Source organism: Nicotiana attenuata, chromosome 8, assembly GCF_001879085.1.
Source record: "Nicotiana attenuata strain UT chromosome 8, NIATTr2, whole genome shotgun sequence".
NCBI lineage: Eukaryota > Viridiplantae > Streptophyta > Magnoliopsida > Solanales > Solanaceae > Nicotiana > Nicotiana attenuata.
The window spans coordinates 18,881,406-18,894,394 of record NC_031996.1 but is presented as its reverse complement, the minus strand read 5'-3'; positions in this window follow the sequence as shown (position 1 = coordinate 18,894,394).

Here is a 12,989-nt window from a genome sequence, read left to right as displayed (position 1 = left end):
TGTAATTCGTTCTATCCTGGGAGAAAATAATCCATAACCTTGGGTACTAGGAGGGGATTAAATTCCTTAAGGAAACACTGTGAATTCAGTGGGCTCGGATTAACTTTTGTTTCGTTTATATTTTCTGTTTATATGTTATTTTATCTTTTCCAGAATTAGTTTACAAATACAGTTTAATAACAACTGCAAATAACGCAATTGTAAATCATGTAGTATTAATATTACACATAATTAAAGGAGATATTCTAATTTTTAATTTTTTTTAAAACAAGCAACTTGAGCTGGCATAGCAATAAGTATTATTAATTATATAACAAAGGAAAAATAATACTACTATTTAAGTAATAAGACTTAGATCGAATGTCTAACCGATTTTCTGTGATGAATTGCAATTGTTCAATAACCTGTATTAAAATTATAAATTACGTGAGATGTGAAATTAGCCAAGTCCAAAACATGAAACAAAAAATTATATAATAAAAATTTCTTTATGCAACACTAAAGACAAGTTCTTGATGCAACACTAAAAACTGGTGCATGCAAACGTGCTTGCAAAATATGAAGTAGCAAAAGATATTGATATTAGTAAAGAAACAAAACCTGAAATCGCGACGTTGGAATATGGCGAAGTTTGACCATTGAATTGTGATATTGTAGCTTTTTTATAGAAGTATTATGGTACATAATTTGACATATGAAAGGAATTATATAAAGTAAATGTGCGTGTAGGTCAAAGAGACAAGAAAAATTCACCAAATAATAAAGACTTCTACCAAAATATAAGTCATAGCGTGAAGGAATTTAACCAAGTCCGAACTTTCCTTGTGTAACCAACATGAAGAAACTTTTACCAAATAATTAAGGCAAACATAATAAGTCATTTAATACTCCAAATAGTAAAGGGAATCTAACCAAGTCCCAAATCCGAACTTTCCTTGTATAACAGTCGTGAAGAAAACTTTTACCAAATATTTAAGGCAAACATAATAACTCATTTAATACTCCAAAAAGTAAAGTGAATCTAACCAAGGCTGATAGAGATAGTGTCATATAATGAGAGTGAAAGTTTAGGAATTTTTTTTTATTAAGTTTCCTTGTGTAAGAAACGTGAAGAAAACGTAACCAAATTATTAAGGCAAAGTTTAATAACAAATAATTCAAGAAAAATTTATCAAAAAATCTCATAAACATTCCAAGATTATTAATAACATGGGAAAAACTAATTAATTAAGTGTCACGATCCAAAATCTAACCATGGTCGTGATGGCGCCTATCGTGTTACAAGGCAAGCCTATTTCCCAAAATATTACTACTAATTAATTTTAAGAATTTAATAAAACAATACCAACATTTAAATTTCTCATAACTAAATCAACTTTAAATATAATTAATATAAAAATACGGAAGCTAGCCCCAAACATTGGGGGTGTCACTAAGTCATGAGCGTCTAAAACTATGAACTAAGATATATAAACTGTCTAACTGTCCAAAAGAAGAAATGACAAAAGGAATAACAAGGTCCTGTGGGCGCTAGCAGCTATCTTGCAATCTCCACAGATAGCCGACCTGAACTCAACGATCGTCGCGCTCTAACTCACCTGAATCTGCACATAAAGTGCAAGTGTAGTATGAGTACAACCGACTCAGTAGTAATAGAAATAGCTAAGGAACTGAGCAGTAGTGACGAGCTAAGTAAAACAGTCCAATTATTCATTTTCACAATTTAAAAATAAACAGAAATAAACAGGTAAATTCCATAACTTAGTAAATGCCACAAAGAAATTTAACAGATAAATGCAGCAACAGCAAAAGTAAATGCAACCTCACAGCAATGTCAGTCCATTACTCATCACTCGCACTCAGCACTCAACACTCAACACTCAATACACTTAACACTCTGCGCTCACTGGGGGTGTGTACAGACTCCGGAGGGGCTCTCAAAGCCCAAGCGCTAAGCACGGACAACTCACGTGCCATCATATCAATACCTGGATCCGCACGGTCAACTCACGTGCTACGCGGACAACTCACGCGCTATGGTATCAATACCTGGACCCGCACGGTCAGCTCACGCGCTACGCGGACAGCTCACGCGCTATGGTATTAATATCCTCACAACCAGGCCCTCGGCCTCACTCAATCATGTACCTCATTAGCCTCACCATCATCAACAAATAAGGGGACACAGCCCACATCAAGTATCACAACATATTAGCAAATAATAGAGACTGAGGTAAACATGTACAAAAATTTCTCTGACTGAGTACAAATAATGTGAGCATGAATAAAGCCTAAGCATGATCTCTAACATTTAGGCAGACAAGTTCAACAACAAGTAACTACGTAAACACAGATGATGGCCATAAGGGCTCACGGGACGGACCAAGTCTCAATCCCTCGAGGTATACACCCACACGCCTGTCACCTAGCGTGGGTATCACCTCCAAACAATTACATGATATCAAATTCTCCGGGTTTATACCCTCAAGGCCAGAGTTAAAACTGTTACTTACCTTATCAGCGTAAAATTTTACTCTGGGATGCCCTCGTCTCTGGACTCGGTCTCCAAAAGCTCCGAGTCTAACCAAAATCAGAATAATACTATCAACATGTGCTAAAGAATCGAATTCCACAATAAAAACTACAAAATATGCCAAAAATCCTAAATCGGCCAAAACCCGGCCCCCGGGCCCCCAGTCTAACCATATAAAATTTTCCAAAATCAGACTCCATTTGGTCCCTCAAATACTCACTTAAAACTCTCCAAAACTCAAATCCTAACTCCCTCAATTTCACTTTGAAATCATCAATCAAATCCCAAAAACGAAGATGGATTCATGAAATATAACCAAAACCGAGTAGAGAACACTTACCCCAATCCATATGGTGAAAATCGCCTCCAAAATCGCTCAAATCCGAGCTCCCCAACTCAAAATATGACCGAATGAACAAACCCTTATTTTATATAATTTCCTGCCAGCTATTCTGCCTCGTTTCTCGTGCCAAACGATCCCGAAACTCACTTTTAAGCCTCCAATGGATTCCTTGTGAAATTCTAGTCAAGTTAGGCTTTTTAATCACTCAATTTGACCTTATAATGAATGAGATATGTTGGTTTCAATATTTGCAAATAGTGCAGATTTTTAATTTCGCCGTCAGTGGCAATTCCGTAATTAATCTGAAAAAAATTTGGCAACCTAACTCTTAGTAAAATGACCCTAAAATCCTCATACGATGTCCAAATTCGATGATTCTTTTTGCTACGGGTCCGTAATTATGATAAGGATCTAATGCTTCAATCAAAAAAAGAAATTGGAGCTCATTTGTTCAATATGATATCATTTATGCTTGAAGAAACGGCGTAGAAACATAAGAAAAACGAGCACAACACAACCCAAACCTATTCGAAACTCACCCGAGCCCCTCGGGACCTCAACCAATATTTTCCACAAGTCACATATCATTAGCCGAACTTAGTCGAACCTTCGGAACACCAAAAACAACACCAAAACACCAAATCAACCTCGAATTCTAGCCTAAGAACTTCTAAATTTCCAAAATTCGCCAACGACGCCGAAACCTATCAAACCACGTCCGAACGACCTCAAATTTTGCACACACGTCACAATTGACTCTACGAACCTATTTCAACTTCCGGAATTCCATTCCGACCCCGATACCTAATTTTCCAATGCCGACCAAAATCGCCAAATTTTCTAACTTTCGCCAATTCAAACCTAATTCTACCACGGACCTCCAAATTACATTCCGGACACACTCCTAAATCTAATATCACCCAACGAAGCTAACCAAATCATAAAAATCCAAATCCGAATTCGTTTACTCATAAGTCAACTTCCGGTTGACTTTTCTAATTTAGCTTTCTAACTAAGAGACTAAGTGTTCATTTCACTCCAAAACTACTCCGAAACCAAACCTACCAACTCGATACAACTCAACACAGCTGGACAACACATAAATAAGCATAGATGGGGAAAATGGGCTATAACTCTCAGAACGAACGACCGGGTCGTTACATTAAGTGAATATTTTTAAATATTAATGAAATACTTAAATTACTATATTGTCCAATGGGAAATCTATGTTTTGAAGGGTAAAAAAGGCGAACGACATTTCGCTAAGGGTCTTCGTGCTTTTAGTATAATATAAACCACTGCCTATGAGTCGCCGGCTCATTCTTCAACAGGCACGCGGTCAGAGCCCTGGCTCCTCCCACTGCTTGGGAGCTTACAGTTTCATGTTCTACTTCACTTCCCACATGATGCGATAAAAAGTATTTTCTTTCATTTCAACAAAATGAGTATTTTCTTTTCATGATGTTAAAAAAATATTTTCTTTCATTTCAACAAAATGAGTATTTTCTTTTCATGTTGTAGAAAGAGTACTTTCTTTTTCAGCCAAAAAGAGTATTCCCTTTTTAGTTATAGAGTACAAATTTCGATATTGTTTCTGCGTGAAAAAGTAAAGCATCACATTTGTTCATTTGGGTCTATGTGAATTTTTAAAAGAATAATTAAATTCTTGAAGAAAATAGAGTCCTGAAAACGTTGGTTATTTTGGGGGAGAGGGGGGAGGTGAAGAGAGTAGCATGAAAAATTATTTTCCTAAAAGATATTTTCTACTTGTAGACATACAAAAATTATTGGATTTAAATCCAATAAAATAGTTTGGATTATATATTAAATATATTAGTGCAAATAAATATTATGGGCTAATATAATTGGATTAATTACTCAAGTCCAATATATATGGATTAAATAAATAAGTCCAAATTTATTGGACTAGCTCATTTAGTTGGGCTACAAATGATGAGCCCATTTCTTTAGGCCCAAGATATCATCTTCCTAGAAGCCCAGTTTGGTGCCACATGTGAAATGATGTGGCACGTCAAACCAAGCGGAAGAGCCAATAGGATCGTGCCACGTGTCAAAATGGCAAGGCATGCCAAGTCAAATTAAAGGGCCAATGAAACCGAGCCATGTGTGCAAGTGACATGTTCTAGCCAATCAAATGTGGCCTTGTCATACTTCAATTTGATTGGTCGGAAAGAGTTTGTTCTTATTATAACTCTTCCCTCCCACAACTATAAATAAGGATCTTCATAACTCAGAAAAGACACCAGAAGTTATAACAAGAAGCAAAAGAGAGCTCGTGGATCAGACGCTGCAGATTTCTCTAAAAACTACAAGCATTCAAGTGTTCAAAGGATTAAAAGATCAAGACGAAGATTCAAGAACAAGCTGCAAGCCCTTGGATTAAAAAGACGTCAAGATCAAGATCAGACCTCAAGCACTTGGGTTAAAGTAAAATAAAATTCAAGATTAAACTCAAAAGCTCTTTAATTTACCGTTGGAAAGAAGAATCAGAGGATTCATAGAGATTGTAACACTTATATTGTTTGAAATAAAATACTACGATTATTGCAATATTTTTCGGTCTTGATTTTATTTTCTCGACGCAATTTATTGTCTACAAATTCTGGCACGCCTAGTGGGACCAGTTCTATCCTTCATCTTTTTCTCCTCCAAATCAAAAACTTCAAGTTTCAAGATTATCTGTTGCGATGGTCGGGTACTTCAAGTCTCGTCTTCAAGTTTCAGCAAGCTTACACCTCAACAAACCTTGAAGTAGGGGGTATTTGTAGACACTGAAATTTTAACAGATCAAGATAAATCCTAAATTCAAGACAACTCTTGAAATATTAGGAGTCTATTAGGGTTACTTGGTGGCTACTCTACCCAAACCCTAATGCATGCCTATAAATAAGGCTACATGTGTCATTCAAATACGATTTTAGCAATTCCATAAACTCTCGGAATATGCACAAAGAGATTAAATATGAGATCTCCGAAATTTCATGGAACTCTTGGAATATTCATTAAGATATCAAAGACATGTCAAACATGTCTTGTTTAAAGCCCTACGTTCAAGAAATACGCCGCTAAGGCCCACGATTCACGTAGAATAAATCGGAGGGAAGAATCAACGGATAAACAAAGTTGTAACCTACAATGTTTATCAATAAAATCCTTTTTTCTTCATAGTTATTTGTGATTGCAGTTTTATGTTTCTCTGCATAAATTTGTTGCAAATACTACTCTCTAACCAAACACTAAAAGAAATTCCGGAAAAAAGTTTTTCACTCACCAACCAAACAAGGGAAAATAAATTATAAACCACTCATTTTCCAGAAAAATAATTACTATGAAAAACACTTTCCTTGAAAAATATTTTCTATGGAAAACACTTTCCTTAGAAAATATTTTCCTTTCGTACCAAATACACCCTACATTTCGGGGTATCTTGAGGAGACAATATTCAAAATAGTCAACTTATAGAAGTATTTTGGTCCCTTACAATTACGTATAGCAGTGAACACAAAATGTCCATTATATTTGCAAAATGTGGATAAATTTGGTCCAACTTTTAACGTAACCCATCAAATTATAGGAAAAGCATATCTTAACTTAAAATTAACGGACCTGTCTAACTAACATTGACCATAGTTAATCTGAAATTCTTAGAATCGTTTTTCTCTAATGTAGAAGCTAGGAACCCTAATCAACCACAGGTATATATTTCATCAATGGGTTCTTGAACTGAGTTGATGTTCGCTTTCTCTCGCGAAGCATCATCTTTGAACGTTATTATAGGTGTGACGGTATCATATTATGTTATTCATATAAAAAACCAAATTCAAATTATTTTAGAACCCTTAATTGACAAAGGTGACATCATACTCTCGTGATGTACACACGAGATCCATATATACCTAGCCAACCAATTTAAGATTGGATAGACCAATTGTATAGGGTAAAATATTCTATGTCAGGTGGCCGTTTAAAAGAATGACACGTGGAACCGAAGGTAATTATCCCATTTGATACCAGAAGGAATGACATTCATAAAGAGTCGATAAATACCCTCCGCCCGGTGGCATTAATAAAGAATATTCCACAGTATTAAGTACGCTGCCCTTTACGAGGAATTTGACATTTATGCTCACCATTATATCTTCATCAATGGCCCTCATAATTGGCATTAAAGAAGGGCATGATCCTAGGACCTCGTTCCCTAGACGTAGCTATAAATAGTGAGCTTTGTTATCATTGTATGGGATATGATTTTTCTGGCAAAACTGATACTATAATCTAAACTAAGCTCTATACAACTTTGGCTTCTTCTTTTTTGTTCTTATTATTGTTGCGCCCGGAATCTCTATTTCTGCTATTTCGTCTTCACATCAAGGCTAAGTATTATACATTTCTTCAATTATTTCTGTCACGATCCCAGTTCGCCCTCCGTGAACTATCGTGACGGTACCTAGTCTCTACGACTAGGTAAGCCTAACAAATTGCGAAAAAAGAAACAACAGAATAAAACTAGCCAAAAAATTGCGGAATAACATAATGAAACATTAAGATGCCGCTCGACATATACAATACAACCTCTCAAAATGAAACTACTTTTTCCCCAAATCCGGAATCTCACGAAATCACAAGCTGTGGAATAACTACAGTGTTCTAACTCCAGAGTGTCTAAACAAAAGTAAATACAGAAGGGCTAATACTATGAGAGAGAATGGAAAGGGACTCCTCGGTCTGCGGACGCGACAGATATACCTCGAAGTACCTGGATCTGCACATGAAAAACATGCGCAGAAAGGGCATGAGTACACCACAGCGGTACTCAATAAGTGCCAAGCCTAACCTCGGTCGAGTAGTGACGAGGAAGGTTAGGGCCCTACTGATTATAGCTGAAAAACGAGTTAAAGCAGTATAGAATACGACAATATAACTAAATGCTAACATTATGAAGTAACACAGAATATTAAGAATAACAACAAGTATAACAGAGACAGAAGTAGTCACGGAAAGAATACAGCTCAACATAGAGATAACAACCGGGGATCTCCCAGGATACCGTCCTGCAGTCCCAACATAAATATCCAGTGGATCTCCCGGGAGACCATCCCGTAGTCCAACTCATAGTGCGCGGGGATCTACCGAAATCCCGATCCGTAGTCCCAAATGTAAATGCCCAGTACTGGGGGAATCTACCGGGTGCAGTCCCGTAGTTCCAATATAAATGTGCAAGGGGATCTACCGAAATATAAATCCGTAGTCCCAAAGTAAACAGGCGGAAGGGGGGGATCTCCCGGGATACCGTCCCGTAGTCCCAAAGTAAACACTCAGCAGCAATACGAAGAATACTCAATTCAATTCAAATTTTATACCAAGGTAAAACAGGTATTTCTAACCTAGCATGCTGCACATAATCCAAATAATGAAGTTAGAGCAAATAAAGCAATTAAGTCAATTAGACATGCTTCCCTAAGCTAACAGCAGGCTTAAATTGCAAGTAGTATAAACAGGAAAGGAAACACAATTTTAGTTACTTAATGAAAACAGGATTTTCAACAATTAGCACAAGTACGCACTCCTCACCTCACGTACAAGGCATTTCAATTATCAACAATACCAAATCCTAAGGGGAGTTTCCCCACACAAGGTTAGGCAAGCCACTTACCTCGAACCGGCTCAAAATCAACCCGAAACCACGCTCTTGCCATGAGTACTCGACTCCAAATGGCCAAAATCTATTCAAATCAATTGCATAATGTAAATATAACTTCAACTAACTGATTCCACTAATTAATTCTAAGCGAATACGCGAAATTAGAAAATATGACCAAAACGCCCCCCGGGCCCACGTCTTGGAATCGGGTAAAATTTTACAAATTCGGAATCCTCACACTCTCACGAGTTCAGTCATACCAAAAGTACCAAAATCGGACCCCAAATGGTCCCTCAAATCACCACTCAAAACTCTCCAATTAACCAAGCCCTAACCCCCAATTTACCACTGATTTTCCTTAAAATTTCATGCTTAGAACGATAAAAATCACCATAATAACGAGCTTAAGGACCAAAGACTTTACCTCAATGAATCCCTCTGAAAATCTCCCTTGAAAATGCTCCCAAAAGCTCCACCCCGAACTGAAATATTGAGAAAAATGACCAAAATCGCGAAGGAAGTCTTTTATACTTTCTGACCTAGGCTTTTCGCATCTGCGGTACCGCATCTGCGGCCAAATCACCGCATCTGTGGTTTTCACTTAAAAGCCCATTTCCGCATCTGCGACAAAATGCCTACACCTGCGCTATCGCAGGTGCGCTCCAGTAGCCGCTTCTGCGGTTCCAGCCTTTCTTCCTCTTGGCCGCATCTGTGGCTTCCCTTCCGCTTCTGCGGGCTCGCACCTGCGGTCCCCAAACCGCATGTGCGGTTATGACAGCAAACTCAGCAGCTTCAGCTGCAAATTCCCAACTCCAAACTTCCCGTTAACCATCCGAAACTACCCCGAGGCCCCCGGGACCTCAACCAAAAGCACGAACAAGTCATATACCACTATCCAAACTTATACAAATCTTCAAAACACCTCAAACAACATCGAATCAACCAAATAACATCGGATTCAAGCCTAAGGTTCCAAGAATCTTCCGAATTCCTCTTTTCATCAAAAAGTCTATGAAACCTCGTCCGAATGACCTGAAATTTTGCACACACGTCCCAAATTACACAACGGACCTACTCTAACTTCCAGAATTCCATTCCGACCTCGATATCAAAATATCACTACCGAACCGAAAACTTCAAAAATTCAACTTTCGGCATTTCAAGGCTAATTAAGCTACGGACCTCCAAAACACAATCCGAACACGCTCCTAAACACGAAATCACCCAACGGAGCTAATAGAACCAACGGAATTCCATCCCAAGGCCGTCTTCTCACTGCTCCGACTACGGTCCAAATTCTAAAGCTTAAACTCTTATTTAGGGACTAAGTGTCCCAACACTCTTCGGAACTCCAAATAAATCCTCCCGGCAACTCACAATAGCAGAAACAAACACGGGGAAAGCAGTTAATAGGGATCGGGGCGTAAATTCTTAAAACGACCAGCCGGGTCGCTACATCCTCCCATACTTAAACATTCGTTCGTCCTCGAACGAGCATAGAGACATACCTGAAGTAGTGAAAAGATGAGGGTAACGGCTGCGCATATCCTACTCGGTCTCCCAAGTTGCCTCCTCGACCGACTGACCCCGCCATTGAACATTCACTGATGCAATGTTCTTTGACCTCAGCTTTCGAACCTGCCTGTCCAATATCGCCACTGGCTCCTCAACGTAAGATAGGTCCTTGTCCAACTAGACTGAACTAAAATCCAACACGTGCGACGGATCACCGTGATACCTCCGGAGCATCGAAACATGAAATACCGGATGAACTCCTGCCAAGCTGGGAGGTAAGGCAAGCTCATAAGCAACCTCCCCAACACGCCTCAATATCTTAAAAGGACCCATAAAACTTGGACTCAACCTCCCTTTCTTCCCAAATCTCATAACGCCCTTCATAGGCGAAACCCGAAGCAGGACCAGCTCTCCAACCATGTAGGAAACATCACGAACCTTCCGGTCCGCGTAACTCATCTGTCTGGACTAGGCTGTGCGAAGTCTATCCTGAATCACCTTAACCTTCTCCAAAGCATCCTGAACCAAGTCTGTGCCCAATAATCTAGCCTCACCCGGCTCGAACCAATCTACCGGAGATCTACAGCGCCTACCATATAAAGCCCCGTACGGTGCCATCTGAATGCTGGACTGATAACTGTTGTTGTAGGCAAACTCCGCCAATGGAAAGAACTGATCCCAAGACCCTCCAAACTTAATCACACACGCATGGAGCATATCCTCAAGAATCTGAATAGTGCGCTGGGACTGTCCGTCCGTCTGAGGGTGAAATGCTGTGCTCAACTCCACCCGAGTACCCAACTCATGTTGTACGGCCCTCCAGAACCGTGATGTGAACTGAGTACCTCTATCTGAAATGATGTGTTGGCCCAAGTTCAGGTAAAGTTTTGAAGAATGACAAATGAACTCAGTCATGGACCAGGTCCATCATGTGAGACACAGTATTTATCAACCTAGATATGTGAGATACACGTGAAGGAGATAAGTCTCAGTGATCAAGCAGCAATATCTCCTGAACTAATCGAAAAGGTTGCATACTGGAGGAGGAGTGAAAGTCTCCTCATAGGAAGAGGACACAATCCGGATAAAGGATAGGGTTGGAGTTTGTATTGTTCAAGGACTCAACTTCGATGGAAGATCAACAATTGAGTCTCAATCAAACTCTGATTACTAACTCAATAAATAACAGTGATTGTTCTCTTTTACAGGTATTGCACAAATGCAGAAGTTAACTAAATTGAGAGCAAAAGAGCGAGGGAATTTTGCAAGCAATTTATGTGAGATTCAAGTGTGCATTCCTGAAGCTACTTGGACAAGATAGAAGAACCAATTCCATTGTGTCTTTCTTTTATTCTAGTTCAATTGTAGTAGGAGTTTTAAAGTTGTACCTTTCCAGCTTTCATAGAAGCAATTGTATTAGGTACTTTGAGTATTCATGTTAGAGTTAACTTGAAAGTGTCGCAACAGTTGAGGCTGTGTGCCACACTGGGATTAGAGTTTAATCCTTAGGTTTACAAGAGTTTTGTAAATGCTATTTTGGCTCAGTGATTTTGGTGGAAGTTTGGGAAAATCCTACTGAGTAGTAGGTCGTGGTTTTTTCACCTTTTGAGCCAGGTGTTTTCCACGTAAAAATCTCTGTGTTCTTTATTTTATGTACTCTTAATTCCGCAAACAGTAGTAGTAAGCACACCTAGAAGAGCCAGGTTCTTCTAGAGCGAAAATTGGGTACCACACAAATCACTCCCCTCTTGTGTGGTATTGACATTTAGAACATAAATTGGTATCAGAGCAGGTTATCCTTGAAGAGGCTAACACCTTAGGAAAAGATCAAAATGAGTGCACCACCTGGAACTGGGAAGGGCAATCCACTGCTAGGCCTCCACTCTTTAATGGTCAGTACTATTCTTGGTGGAAAAACAGGATGAGAGATCACATCATAGGGGAAGACTATGAAATCTGGGACATAGTCACTGATGGTCCTCTATCAACCACAAAGAAGAATGCTGAAGGAGTTGATGTGCCAAAGACAAGGGCTGACTGCACTGCTGAAGACCTGAGGAAGTGTGAGAAAAATGCTAAAGCCAAGAAATGTCTTGTGTGTGGACTAGGTCCTAATGAGTACAACAGAATTCAAAGCTGTACCACTACTAAGGAAATCTGTGAAGGAAGGAGAAACAATTCAAGAAATGTATACTAGGTTCACTACACTGACAAATGAACTTAAATCTCTTGGAAGGATCATTCTTGAAGAAGACAAGGTTGAGAAAATTCTGACAAGGGTTCTGCCAGTCACATGGGAAAGCAAAATCACTGCCATTCAAGAATCCAAGAACATTGCTACTCTCAGACTGGATGAACTGATTGGAAATCTTACTGCTTATGAAATGAGAAGGCAAACCATGAAGATGGATACACCCAAGAAGGAGAGAAGCTTAGCTCTCAGAATTGCTGAAGGTTCAGATCTGGAAGATGATGAGATGGCTATGATCACTAGAGATTTCAAAAAGTACTTGATGAGAGAAAAGGGTTCTTCAAGAGGTACAACCTTTAATAAGACAAGAGCTCCTAAGAAACAGGCCAATGAGGGTTGCTACAAGTGTGGTAAGACTGATCACATGATCAAGAACTTTCCTCAATGGGAAATTGAGTGGAAGAAAGAAAGGGCTGAACGAAGGAAGAGGTTCAACCAAAAAGGAACAAAGGTTCAACCAAGGCTATGGTTGCTGCTTGGGGAGAAACCTCATATGAACTCAGAAGATGAAGCTGAAGAAGAGAAGCACTGATGGCCATCGGAGAATCAGATGATGAACAAGAGGTAAGTATTCTTCATCTCAAAGACAAGATTAAATTTTTGTCTAAAGAAAGGTTAGCTGAGCTATTACTAGACTTCATTGATGAGTCTGAGATAATTAACAATGAGAAGGAAGTTCTGTCTA